This window comes from Callithrix jacchus, chromosome 12 (assembly GCF_049354715.1).
Source record: "Callithrix jacchus isolate 240 chromosome 12, calJac240_pri, whole genome shotgun sequence".
Taxonomy (NCBI): Eukaryota; Metazoa; Chordata; class Mammalia; order Primates; family Cebidae; genus Callithrix; species Callithrix jacchus.
The window spans coordinates 61,184,787-61,198,847 of NC_133513.1; the positions used below are offsets into that span (position 1 = coordinate 61,184,787).

General features: G+C 44.1%; 1 pseudogene; it reads right to left on the reverse strand.

The window, feature by feature from the left end:
- Positions 1–6,954: 6,954 nt before the first annotated feature.
- On the reverse strand, positions 6,955–9,063 carry LOC100402008 (myocyte-specific enhancer factor 2D pseudogene; annotated as a pseudogene).
- Positions 9,064–14,061: the final 4,998 nt, after the last annotated feature.

A 14,061-nucleotide genomic window follows, 5' to 3' on the forward strand; every position in this document is an offset into this window, starting at 1 on the left:
CAGCATGTCTAGGTCTGCAGTGGCTGAAATGTCAGACATAGATTCCAGAATATAGATACGAATGAAGATCATTGAGATTCAGAAGAAAGTCAAAACCCAATCCAAGGAATCTAAGGAACACAACAAAACAATAGAGGAGCCAAAAGACAAAACAGTCATTTTAAGAAAAAAACAAATTTATATGATAGACCTGAAAAACTTACTACAAGAATTTCATAATGCAATTGCAAGTATTAACAGCAAAGACCGAATGGGGAAAGAATCTCAGAGCTTAAAGACTGGTACTCCAAATTATGTAAATCAGAGAAAAAAAGAAGAAAAGGAATGAACAGCCAGGTGTGGTGGGCTCCCACCTGTAATCCCAACACTTTGGGAGGCCAAGGTGAGTGGATCACAAGGTCAGGAGTTCGAGACAAGCCAGGCTAACATGGCGAAACACCATTTCTATTAAAAATACAAAAATTAGCCAGGTGTGGTGGCACACACCTATAATCCCAGCTACTCAGGAGGCTGAGGCAGGAGAATTGCTTGAACCTGAAAGGCAGAGGTTTAAACCAATAGAGATAGGAAAAAAAAAAGGGCATTACATAAGTGTTCAACTCAACAAGCAGACTTAACTGTCCTAACTATATGTGCACCCAAAACAGGAGCACCCAGATTCATAATACAAGTTCTTAGAGACCTATAAGGAGACTTAGATAACCACATGATAGTAGTGGGAGACTTTAACACCCCCCTGACAATATTAGACAGATTATTGAGATAGAAAATTAACAAAGATATTTGGGACCTGAACTCAACATTTGACCAGATGGACCTAGCAGACATCCACAGAACTCTCCTATCCAAAACAACAGAATGCACATTCTTCTCAACTATACATGGCCCATACTCTAAAATCAACCACACAATCCAGCATATAACAATTCTCAACAAATTTAAGAAAAACAGAAATTACACCAGCCATACTCTCAGACCACAGTACAATAAAAATAGAAAGCAATACAAAGAAGATTGCTTAAAACTATACAATTACATGGAAATTAAACAACTTGCTCCTGAATGACTTCTGGGTAAACAATGAAAGTAAGTCAGAAATCAAAAAAGTATTTGAAAGAAATGAGAACAAAGATACAACATGCTAGAATCTCTGGGACACAGTTAAAGCAGTATTTTGATTGTTTATGGCAGGGTCTCCCTCTGTCACTCAGGAGTACAATGGTGTGATCATAGCTCACTGCAGCCTCAACCTCCCCAGCTCAAGTAATTCTCCTGAGTACTTGGGACTACAGGCATGTGCCACCATGCTCAGCTAACTTTTTCTTTTTTTAGAGACAAGTTCTCACTGTGTTGTCCAGGCTGGTCTTGAACCCCTGAACTTAAGATATCCTCCCACTTCAGACTCTGAAAGTGCTGGGATAACAGGCATGAGTCATTGTACTCAGCCTGAAAGCAGTAATAAGAGGAAAGTTTATAGTGCTAAATACCCACATCAAAAACTTTAAAAGATCTCAAATTGACTGACTAATATTACACCTAGAGACCTAGAGAAACTAGAAAAACAAGAACAAACAAACCCCAAACCTAGCAGAAAACAAGAAATAGCCAAAATCAGAGATAAACTGAACTGTTCTTTCCTCAATGTACGTTCATGGCACTTTCGTTGAAAATGAGTTCACTATGGATGCGAGGATTTATTTTTGCATTCTTTATTCTGTTACATTGGTTTATATGTGTATTTTTATGCCAGTCTAATTCTGTTTTGGTTACTATAGCTCAGTAGTATAATTTGAAGTCAGGCAACGTGATTCTTCCAGTTTTATTTATTTATCTTTTTGGTTCAGGGTGGCTTTTGCTATTCTGGGTCTTTTGTGGTTCCATATGATTTTAGAATTATTTTTCCTATTTCTATGAAGAATATCATTGATATTTTGATGGGGATTGCATTGAATCTGTAGATTGCTTTGGGTAGTGTAGACATTTTAATAATATTGATTATCCTAATCTATGAACAGAAAATGTCATTTCATTTTTGTGTGTGTGTTTCCTCTTCAATTTCTTGCATCAATGTTTTATAGTTTTCATTGTAGAGATCCTTTTACTTCTTTGGTTAAGTTTATTTCTAGGCATTTTGTTATATTTGTTGCTATTGTAAAGGGGTTAATTTATTGATTTCTTTTTCAGAGTGTTCACTATTGACACATAGAAATAGTACTGATTTTTGTATGTTACTTTTGTGTCCTACAACTTTACTGAATTTGTTTATCAGTTCTAATAGTTTTTTTGTGGAGTCTTTAGATTTTTCCAAATATGAAATCATATCATCTGCAAATAAGGATAAGTTGACTTCTTCCCCAATTTGGGTGCCTTTAATTTCTTTCTCTGATATTCCAAAATTGGAAGTCCTGACTAGAGACTTCCAGTATTATGTTGAATAACAGTGGTGAAAGCGGACGTTCTTGTCATTTTCCAGATCCTAGAGGAAAGGCTTCTGGTTTTTCACTGTACAGTATGATACTAGCTGTGGGTCTGTCATATATGCCTTTTATTGTGTTAAGGTATGTTCCTTCTAGACCCAGTTTTTTGAGAATTTTTATTGTAAAGGGATATTAAATTTTATTAAATGATTTTCAGTATCACCTGACATCCTATGGTTTTTGTTCTTCATTTTGTTAATATAATGTATCACCTTAATCAATTTACATATGTTGAACCATTCTTTATTCCTGGATGAATCCCACTTGGTCATGATGAATAATTCTTTTTAATGTGTTGTTGAATTTGGGTTGCTACGATTATGTTGAGAATTTTTACATCGATGTTCATCAGAGATATTGGCCTGTAGTTTCCTTTTTTTAAATATAGTCTTTGTCTGGTTTTGATATCAGGGCAATACTGGCCTTGTAGCGTACATTTTGGCAGAATTCTCTCCTCCTCTTTATTTATTTATTTTTTTGAGTAGTTTGAGTGGGATTGATATTACTTCTTTAAATGTTTGGTAGAATCCAGCAGTGAAGCCACTGGGTCCTAGGCTTTTATTTAATGTGAGACTTTTTATTATGGTTTCCAATCTTTTTATTTGGTGTTGGTCTATTCAGGTTTTGAGTTTCTTCATGGTTGCATTTGGTAGCTTGTATGTATCTAGGAACTTATCCATTCTTCTAGGCTTTCCGATTTATTGGCATATGGTTGTCCATAGTCTCTAATGATCTTTTGAATTTCTGTTGTACCTGTATTTCTGAATACTGGTCGTAATGTCTCCTTTTTCATCTCCGATTTTATTTATTTGGGTCTTCTCTCTTTTTTCTCAGTCAGTCTGGTTAAATGTTTGTTGCTTTTGTTTATTTTTTTTTTAGAAAACTCACATTTCATTTTATCTTTTGTATTTTTAAATTTCAATTTATTTCTTCTCTGTTCCTTATTATTTCTTTTTCTACAAATTTTAGGTTTGGTTGCTCTTACTTTTCTAGTTATTTAAGATCCATCCTTAGGTTGTCTATTTGAGGTTTTTCCACTTTTGTGATGTAGGCGCTTACTGCCATAAACTTTTCTCTTATTACTGCTTTTGCCATATCCACGTTTTGGCGTGTGTTTCCATTTTCATGTTTCAAGGAATTTTTAATGTTCCTTCTTAATAATCTTCAATGGCCCATTGGTCATACAGGTCATATTGTTTTTTGTTTTTTTTTTGAGTCGGAGTTTCGCTCTTGTTACCCAGGCTGGAGTGCAATGGTGCGATCTCGGCTCACCACAATCTCCGCCTTCTGGGTTCAGGCAATTCTCCTGCCTCAGCCTCCTGAGTAGCTGGGATTACAGGCACACGCCACCCTGCCCAGCTAATTTTTTGTATTTTTAGTAGAGACGGGGTTTCACCATGTTGACCAGGATGGTCTCGATCTCTTGACCTGGTGATCCACCCGCCTCGGCCTCCCGAAGTGCTGGGATTACAGGCGTGAGCCACCGTGCCTGGCCATATTGTTTAATTTCCATGTGTTTGTACAGTTTTCAAAGTTCCTCTTGTTATTTATTTATTTTTATTATTATTTTTTTTTGAGTCGGAGTTTCGCTCTTGTTACCCAGGCTGGAGTGCAATGGTGCGATCTCGGCTCACCACAACCTCCGCTTTCTGGGTTCAGGCAATTCTCCTGCCTCAGCCTCCTCAGTAGCTGGGATTACAGGCACATGCCACCATGCCCAGCTAATTTTTTGTATTTTTTTTTTTTTAGTAGAGACGGGGTTTCACCATGTTGATGGTCTTGATCTCTTGACCTCGTGATCCACCCGCCTCGGCCTCCCAAAGTGCTGGGATTACAAGCTTGAACCACTGCGCCCGGCCCTCTCATTATTTTTAATTTTATTTCTTTTTTGTCAGATAAGATACTTAATATAATTTTCATTTTTTAAGAAATGTTTATGACTTGTTTTGTGGTCTAACACATGGTATATCTTTGAGAATAATCCATGTTCTGAGGAAAAGAATATGTCTTCTGTAGCTATTTGCTGAGTTATTCTGTAAATATCTGTTAGGTCCATTCGGTCTATAGTCCAGATTAAGTCTGATGTTTCTTTGTTGATTTTCTTTCTGGATGATCTGCTCAATGCTGAAAGTGGAATGTTAAAGTCTCCAACTATTATTCCATTGCACTGGGGTCTATCTCTCTCTTTAGCTCTCATAACATTTGCTTTATATATTTCAGTGCTCCAGGGATGGGTGTAGGTATATTTATAATTGGTACATCCTCTGGCTGAATCAATTCCTAATCATTATATAATGACCTTCTTTGTCTCTTTTTATCGTTTTTATCTTGAACTTTATCTATATAAGTATAGCTACTCCTGTCCTTTTCAATTTGCATGGAATTTCATTTGCGTGGAATATCTTTTTCCATCCCTTTATTTTTATCTATGTGCATCTTTATAGGTGAAGTGTGAACCAGCCTCCCCGGTTTAAGCGATTCCCCTGCCTCAGCCTACCGAGTAGCTGGGACTACAGGTGCACATCACCATGCCCAGCTAATTTTTGTATTTTTAGTAGAGATGGAGTTTCACTATGTTGGACAGGCTGGTCTTGACCTCCTGACCTCATGATCCACCTGACTCGGCCTCCCAAAGTGCTGGGATTACAGACCTGAGCCACCATGCCCCGCCCCTACAGATGATTTCTTATTGCTTGTTAACATCCTTTCTTTTTCAGACTGAAGAACTCCCTTTGACATTTCCTGTAGGATAAGTCTGGTGTTGATAAAATCTCTAAGATTTTGTTTGTCTGGGAAAGTCTTTACTTCTCCATGTTCGAAGGATATTTTCACTGAATGTAATATTCTAGAATAAAAGTTTTTCCTTCAGCACTTTAAATGCCATTCTCTCTTGGCCTGGAAGGTTTCCACTGAGAAATCTACTGCCGGATGTATTAGAGCTCCTTTTTGTGTTATCTTTTTCTTATATCTTGCTGCTTTTAGGATGCTTTCTTTATCTTTGACATTTGGAAGTCTGATTATTAAATATCTTGAGATGGTCTTATCAGGGTTAAATCTGCTTGGCGTTCTGGGACTTTCTTATACTTGAATATTGATCTCTTTCTCTGGGTTTGGGAAGTTACCTGTTATTATCTCCTTGAATGAACCTTCTACTCTGATCTTCCTCTCTACCTCCCCTTTAAGGCCAGTAACAGATTTGCCTTCTCTCTTTTTTTTTGGCCGATTGAGTCATTATTATTAAAATATACTTTGACAAAAATAGAATCTCATTTCACATCAATACAACAACAACAACAAAAAACAGTTTCCTGGACTGTTACACCGCTAAATTTTCCAAAGTCACTATTTACAATTACAGTAGCCAAGAGGGAAGGTGGGATGCAGCCTGGAGGTGGTGGGACAAGGAGGTGGCGAGAGACAATGGCGGCACCAAGAACAAGGAGGTGGGGTCAGGAGCAGGAGCTAACAGGAGAAGCTAGGGAGAGGAGCCGAGGTGGAATGAGGGAGGTGGGCCCTCTATGGACCTCCCACCCCACAGACCATCCCAGTGTCCGCTCCCCCAGTAGTGTGCATGCAAGGCCAAGGACACTCACCACACTTGCCCCCATGAAAGAGCTCTGGCCTGGATCACCCCAGGGAGGTCCAGGCCGATTCTCGCTCCGAGCCACCTCACTGAAGACCCTCTCCCCATTCTCCCTGCACATTGTGGCCAGCTTTACAGGGCTGGCATCAACCGAGGGGCGGGGAGCTATTGCACTGTATATCTTAGAGAAAAGCTGGGGAAGGGAGGGGCCGATTTGCCCCTGCCTAGCCCTTCCGCCCTCTGCAGCCCTCTCCTCATGGCTCTGTCTTTCTCTCCAAATGTGCTTCAGAGAGGCCCTCACCTCAAACCTGTCCCCAGCCTCAGATTCCCCAGGCTGCCTTCCCAACCCAAAGCTCAGCAGGCACCCACATACCCTTGGGGTGCAGCACACACAAGAATCAGCACAGGTGTGGCACGTGTGTGCAGGGCATTTGGGGGCCAGGCTTCAGTATTCTGCTCCATGTGCCTATGGCCACATGAACCCAGAAACAGAGACCCTTTTCAGAAACTGCCTCACTTTCCCCCTGAGACACAAACCCACCCATCAAACCCACTTTGGGGTTTCAGTCTATAGTGTGGGTTTTTGTTGTTGTTGTTGTTGTTGTTGTTGTTTGGTAGTTTTATGGTTATTTCCCTCTATTTGGGTGATGGGGTAGGAGGGCTCCACATGCAGGGCTCGGCACCTGTCCTTTCCCAAAGGCCTATCGGGCCCCACACCCACTTCCTGCAGCATATGTGTAAAATGTGCAAAGTGTCCCCCCAGCCAGTGAAAATGGTGGGGGGGGGACAGAAAGAGGGGATGAGAGCATCCCCCTCTCCAAAGCGAGAATCCAGATTTTAAAAAATATAATAAAAATATAATAATAATTATTATACACAAATGTAACTGTCAACAGGACATGGAGCACAAGAAAGGAGGTGGGGGTCGAGCGGGAGGAGCCCGGGGCAGGGAAGGGCAGCAGTGAGATTGTCAACTCTTCATCAGGGAGGCTGAGAAGAAGGGAGTGGGAACCATCACTTTAATGTCCAGGTATCGAGCCGCATCCTCTTCACAGCCGAGCCCTCAGCCTCAGGCTCTGCGGCTGGGCGCAGCAGGCCCAGTGTGGGCCCAAAGTCACCCCATCCGTCATCCCGGTCCCCAGTCTCATAGGATCCCCCAGCCGGGCTGCTGAGACCATCGCCAGGCTCAGGGCGGGCAGCTGGGAACACAGCTGGAGGGGGAGGCGCAGGGCCACGGTCATGGCTTGGGGACACCGGTTCTGACTTGATGCTGATGTGAGGGTGGGTGGTGATTGTGAGAGCAGCACCCACGTGGGGCAGGGGGCTGCCCGGGATGAGGTTGCTGAGAGATACAGGGACAAGGTGGGACTGTGGCTGAGGTGGCTGTTGCGGCTGCTGAGGCTGCTGTGGCTGTGGCTGCGGCGGCTGCTGCTGTGGAGGATGTGGCTGCTGCGGCTGCTGGGGCTATTGTGACTGCTGCCAGGCTGTGACATTGCCTAGCGACAGCCCCCCAGGCGAACTGAAGGCAGGTAAGGAGGAGAGCTCTGCACTGGTCAGCTGGTAATCTGTGTTGCAGGCAGTGGGCATGGAAGAGAAGTGGAGGCCCTGGCTGAGTAAACTCGGCGTTGCCATAGAAACCACTGGGGTGATGAGCGAATGTGTAGACTGGGAGACTGCAAGGCGCTGGGCATTTTTCAAGTGATGCATTAACCCCTTTCCTGCCTGGGAAGTGATGACTCGCAGGTCGGGCTTGGCTGGGGGCTCCAATCTGGGTGCTGTGGGTGGGCGGGGGTGGAGACTTGGCAGGGATGGCCTTGTTTAGGCTGTTGCCATTGGCCACAGGGAAGAGGCCAGGGGAAGCCCGGGCAGTGAAGTAGCCATTCCCAACAGGGCTGTGGCAGGCTCCGTTAGCACTGTTCATGCTTAGGGACCCCTAAGCATGGCCCCTGCACTAGCTGGCCGCTGGGGCAGGCCAGGAGACACGCCGTTCCTCTGTAGTGCTGGCTGCTGGGGGGACAGGAGCCGCGGGTCTGTGAGGGATGACGTCACCAGGGAAGGGGTGACCAGGGAGCAGCTGGGATTGCTGAACTGCAGTGAGCTCTGATTGGACACGGGCACCGTGACAGGCGTGGCAAAGTTGGGGGCCGGGACAGCTGACCCACAGCGCCGGAAGAGCCCGTCGAGCTCCTCGCTGGCGCGCCGGTACTTGCCCTCCAGCAGGGGGCTCTGTTCCAGCGAGTCCTCCCCGTCGGGCTCCGGGCTGTCGCAGCCGTTGAAGCCCTTCTTCCTCAGGGTCTCGATGATGTCCGCGTTGGTGCGGCTCTCGTGCGGCTGCCGCGTACTTGAGCAGCACCTTGTCCATGTCGGTGCTGGCGTACTGGGACAGCTTGTTGGCGCGGTTGAAGATGATGAGTGCGATCTCGCAGTCGCACAGCACGCTCAGCTCCTACGCCTTCTTCATCAGGCCGAACTTCCGCTTGGTGAAAGTCACCTGTCGGCTCCGCCCATCGGTGATTCCCTGGATCTGACTCTTTTTCCTCCCCATCTTCTCCGGGGGTCCTCAGTGCTACGGAGGGGAGGGGCTTGCTGGGTGGTGGGTCTTGGTACACCTTACACTGTGCACATGAACGGTCTGGGAACAGTGCTCAGTTCATGGTCTGCAGGATACCTTCTGCACAGCCTCCAGCCCGACTCGGGGAAAGGGGTTGTCACGGCAAAGAGCAGGCAGCCCTCGCCCCTGGTCCGGGGATCTTCAACACCGGGAAGCCGCAGCTCCGGGCGGGGGGAATAATAATGAGGCCGGCGTCCGCGCGGGCCCTGGGCGGCGCTGGGGGGCCTGGGCCCCTGTCGTTGGCGCGGGGTCAGCAGCGGCGGCTGACAAGCTGGGAACCCGGACCTAGCGCCCCAGCCGCCTCGGCTGTTGTTGTTATTTTGCTTCCTTCCTCCTTTCGGGCTCCAAAGGTAACTCCTCCAGCCCCCGGGAGTCGAGGCCGACGTAGGCACAGCTCAGCCTCCAGATTTGCCTTTTCAAAGCTGTTTTATAAAATTCATTATTTTTTCTTTTGACTCTTCTGTGTATTTTAAAATATCCTGTCTTCAAGCTGACTAAATTTTTCAGCTCCAGAATCTCCGCTTGATTTTTAAAAATTACTTCAATCTTTTTGTTAAATGTATCTAACAGGATTCTGCATTTCTTCTCTGTATTATCTTGAATCTCATTTTCTTTCTTTCTTTTTTTTTTTTTCTTTTGAGAAGGAGTCTCACTCTGTCATCCAGGCTGGAGTGCAATGGCACAGTCTTGGCTCACTGCAACCTCGGCCTCCCAGGTTCAAGCGATTCTCCTGCCTCAGCCTCCTGAGTAGCTGGGATTACAGGCGCCCACCACCACACTCGGCTGACTTTTGTATTTTTAGTAGAGACAGGGTTTCATCGTGTTTGCAGGGCTGATCTCAAACTCCTGACCTTGTGATCCACCCACCTCAACATTCCAACACGCTGGGATTACAGGCGAGAACCATAGCGCCTGGCCTGAGATTTCTTAAAACAACTATTTTGAATTCTCTATGTGAAAGGCCACATATCTCTGTAACTCTGGAGTTGGTCACTAATGCCTTATTTAGTTTGTTTTGTGAGGTCATGTTTTTCCTGGTGGTCTTGCTGCTGTGGTTATTTGTCAGTGTCTGGGCATTAAAGAGGTGTTTATTCTAATTTTTTTCAGTCTGGACTTGTTTGTATCTGTTCTTCTTGAGAAGCCTTTTTAAGTGTTCAAAGGGAATTGAGTGTTGTAATCTAAGTCTTTGGTCACTGAAGCCAAATACTCAGTAGAGGGAACCCCAAGCTCAGTAATTCTGTGACTTGTGGACCCATAAAGGTACCTCCTTAGTGGTCTTGGGTAAAATCCAAGAGAATTCCCTGCCATATTTTCTCTGTTTTTCCCAAACAGACGGAGTCTCTCTATCCATGCTGAGGTACCTGGAGTTGAGGAAGGGATGACACAAGCACTCCCATGGCTGTCACTGCTGGGATTGTGCTGGGTCCCACCTAAGGCCTCTGGTGACCATTTCCTGGCTACCACTGTTGTTTATTCAATGCCCAAAGGCTCTGTAGTCAGCAGGGAATGAATTCTTGCCAGGACTGAATTGGACTGAATTTTTCTCTTCAGTGCAGCAGTTTCTCTTCTGTCTCAGGGTGTGTCGAGAAATGCCATCCCAGAGCTAGGGCCAGGGATTGGGGATTTTATGAATCTGCTTGGTGCTTTATTTTACTGAGACTGAGCTGATACCCAAGTTACAAGACAAAGTCCTTTTTACTTTTCCCTCTCATTCCCTCAAGGAGAAGGAGTCCCTCCCTGTGGCTGCCACAGCTGGGGATATGCTGGGTTGCATGTGAAACCAGCAATGTTCTGGGTCTCATTCAAAACCCATGGTACTTACTGCCTGGCTACCACTGATGTTTCTTCAAGGCCCCAGGACTCTTTAGTTAGCAGTGGGTAAATTCTGCAAGGACTGGGTCCTTTCCTTGAGAACAGTGGGTTCCCTTCTGGCCCAGGAGTCTAGAAATTTCATCTGGAAGCTATGGCCTAGAATTGGGGCTTCAGGACACTGCTTGGTGCTTTATTTTACTGTGGCTGAGTTGGTAATCAAGTTGCAAGACAAAGTCTTCTTTACTCCTTTTTCTCCCAGAGCTGTGAGCTGCACTGCCTGGAGTTGGGGGAGGAGTGATGCACTCCACTGCCTTGGCCACTCCAGCTGATGTCTCACTGGGTCACAGACACCTGAAGCAAGTCCACTGGCTCTGAGCCCAGCACAGCACAGGGACTTACCCAGAAATTTCAGTCCTTGTGGCCTAGACTGTCTTTCAAGTTTATTTAGGACCCCAGAGTACTTTATGCCATGGAGGTGGGTATATCCAGAACCTAGTGGGTCTTTCCAGGTTCTGACCCCTGGAATGGACAGTTCTCCTTTGGCTAGGGCTGGTCTAAATGCTCCGTCTGTGAGTGCTCGCCAAACTGTGTCCTGTGTTGCTTTCTGCTGTGACAGCATTCCAGTGCAAAGTTCCATAATCACTTTGCCCTCCCTCTCCCAAGTACATAGATTCTCTCTCCACATACCACTTGATGCTGCCGGTATGGGGGTATCAATGCTGCCGGTAATGGGGGTAGTGTGGTGTAGGCAATTCAAGACTGTCTTTCCTACCCTCTTCACTGCCTCTGTCCTTGATATGATATTAAAACCATGCAGTGTGATTGCTCACCTGATTTTTGGTTCTTATGAAGGCATTTGTGTGTGTGCGTGTGTGCGTGTGTGTGTGTGTGTGTGTGTGTGTGTAGGTGTCCATTTTGGTGTTTCTGCGGGGCATGGGGTATGATCATTGAAGGGCTCTGTTTGGCAATCTTGCTCTGCTTCCTGATCCAATTTTTTTTATCAATGTTTTCTCGTTTTTCAGTGTACAGATCATCAACCTATTTGGCTGAATTTATTCCTAGATACTTTATTTTTAAATTTTTTATCTTCTGGTTTATGTTCTTTGATGGTATTTTTAGATATTTTAATATTTTGAAGCTATTTAAATAAGATTGTTTTCCTAATTTTTGTTTCTCATAGTTTGTTGATAGTATTTAAAATGCAACCTATTTTTGCATGTTAATTTTGTATCCTGCAACTTTACTAAATTTATTTATTCTAACAGTTTTTCGGTGGAATCCTTAGGGTTTTCTAAATATAAAATAATGCAATCTGCAGACAGATAATTTTACTTCTTTCTTTCTGATTTGGGTTTCTTTTATTTCTTTTTATTGCCAATTGATCTGGCTAGGATTTCAGGTATTTTGATGAATAGAAGTAACGGGAATGTACATCCTTGTCTTGTTTCTAATCTTCAAGGAAAACATTTTAGAATTTCACCATTGAGTATGATGTTACCTGTATATCTGTCAAATATAGCCTTTATTTTATAAGGTACATTCATTCTATAGTGGTTTTTTTTTTTTTTTTTTTTGCTGCCCAAGCTGGAGTACAGTGGCATGACCTTGGCTCACTGCAGCCCCAACCTCCAAGGCAAAAGTGATCCTCCCACCTCAGCCTTCCAAGTAGCTGAGCATGTGCCACCACAGGCATGTGCCACCACACCTGGCTCAGTTTTGTAATTTTTTTAGAGATGGGGTTTCATCATGTTGTCCATGCTGGCCTTGAACTCCTGAACTCAAGTGATCCACCCATCTTGGCTTCCCAAAGTGCTAGGATTACAGGCATGAACCACTGCACCCAGCCTATACCTAATTTGTTGTGAAAAGAACAAATTTATTTTTTATGATGAAAGAGTGTTGAATTTTGTCAAATACTTTTTCTGCATCTATTGAGATGATAGGATTTTTCCTTCATTCTGTTGTTGTGATGTATGACATTTACTGATTTGCATATGTTGAACTATCTTGCACTCCTATGATAGGTTCCATAGATTATAGCAAACAGCATTGCATTTGGACAGATGGTGACTAATCTACTGTAACTACAAATTATGGCAAAGCTATATCATCTGATAAAAATCAAAAGGCAAAAAAAAAGGGGGGGGACATTCTTCCTTTCATTTTAAAAAAAAGGTAAACAGACTACAAGTGATTAGGCTCACCTGTTCTTGAATGCTACTGTCAGGGTAAATCAAGAAATTCTTGCGCTCAGAAAAGGATTGTGCTGCTTAGCCAGCTGGGAGAAGGGTGGTGCTAGAGAACAGGCTAAATGAAAGATGTGAGGTATCAGGCAAGATCTCTTTACTGAAAAATAAAGCTTCCCTCAAAATTGAAGATAATGAAAGAAAGAGAGGAAGAAAGAAGGGCAGAAAAGAAAGAAGAAAAAAAGAAGTAACTCCGAAGATACCGAGTACCAGCTTGGTTGGGAGACCCCCACCCAGTAGGCGCTGAAGGTAATGAGAGGCAGACACTCAGAACAGCAGTGTGGATCTGTCCTGGAGGCCCTCAGCCTGAAAGCCTCAGGGGCTGACAGCATTCCAGGCTGAAGACCCTGAGCAGATACACATCCACGTACTTAGTCTCTCTTAAACAGGTGATTCTCTTCTCTTTTTTTTGAGACGGAGTTTTGCTCTTGTTACCCAGGCTGGAGTGCAATGGCGCGATCTCAGCTCACTGCAACCTCCACTTTCTGGGTTCAGGCAATTCTCCTGCCTCAGCCTCCTGAGTAGCTGGGATTACAGGCACGCGCCACCAAGCCCAGTTAATTTTTTGTATTTTTAGTAGAGACGGGGTTTCACAATGTTGACCAGGATGGTCTCAATCTCTTGACCTCGTGATCCACCCGCCTCGGCCTCCCAAAGTGCTGGGATTACAGGCTTGAGCCACCGCGCCCGGCCAAACAGGTGATTCTTATTAATAAACAGGTGTTCTGTATTTACTCATAACTCAAAAATATACCAAGTAGGCAGCTGTTACCTACCTAACGCTAATTGCAAACTAAAAGGTCTTCTCCACCAGGGAGCCATGGGGGCAGGGTAACTTAATGTTTCTCATCAAGAAGACCTACTTAGTGTATAAATATAAAAAATTCTACAACAACTGCTTGTTGTAGATATTGTGGATATCTGTGTTGTAAAGCAATGACTAGATGCAAACTACTACATTTAAATAATTCCAGCTGGCTAGAGGGCTCCAGATAATTAAAAATAATGTGGTGTGTACTTTCACTACAGACACCTGAAAAACTCAAGTTTTTTACATTACCATGACAAGAAAAACTAGACAGGTTAATTTGGAAATGAGACTGATTACCCGTGAAACTAGATACATCAAATAGCTTACAATGTTGCTTTGTGTGTGTGTGTGTGTGTGTGTGTTGTTGCTGTTTGTTTATGATTGAGTACCAGAAAAGCTGCTTGCTGGAACTAAATGAAACATTGTAAGTATTAATAAAAGTAATGTCCTGTGCAACTCCAGGACTCTTCACAGCTAGTAGCTTGCTCTCTGAACTCAGGTTTCAGCTGGGGTTTTTTTGT